Consider the following 479-nt stretch of genomic DNA (forward strand, 5'->3'; position numbering starts at 1 on the left):
CCAAGGTGCTGGGATTATAGGCCTGAGCCACCACGCCTGACCTATATAAGACTTTCAATCTCATGCTTGCTGTTAAATGTTGGTTTGGGATGTGCGTCTGGGGGAACATCATCCCCCTCAGGTTCTCCTCTGTGAGGAGCTGCGGGGGTTTTTCCTTCTTCCTCAGCCTCAGGCTTAGGCTGTGTCCTAGAAAGAAGGCTCTGTTGTTTTAGTCCATAGCACTTGCCTGGAAGTTTGTATATCTGTGAATTCACTTCCTAAAGGAATGCTTTGTGACTTTATTAATTAAGAAGAAGAAAAGTATTTTTTATCTGACTTTTTGGAGTTGACAGTTTTAATCTAATTATCTAGTTTTTACATTTTTCATACTTCCTTTTCCTTTATTTCCTACCAAGACTGCACAGAATGTAGAATATAGTTCCAACATATATATATCTTTTATATATGAAAAATATATATATCTTTTATATATGAAATCT

This window comes from Colobus angolensis, unplaced genomic scaffold (genome assembly GCF_000951035.1).
Source record: "Colobus angolensis palliatus isolate OR3802 unplaced genomic scaffold, Cang.pa_1.0 Scaffold166, whole genome shotgun sequence".
Lineage (NCBI taxonomy): Eukaryota > Metazoa > Chordata > Mammalia > Primates > Cercopithecidae > Colobus > Colobus angolensis.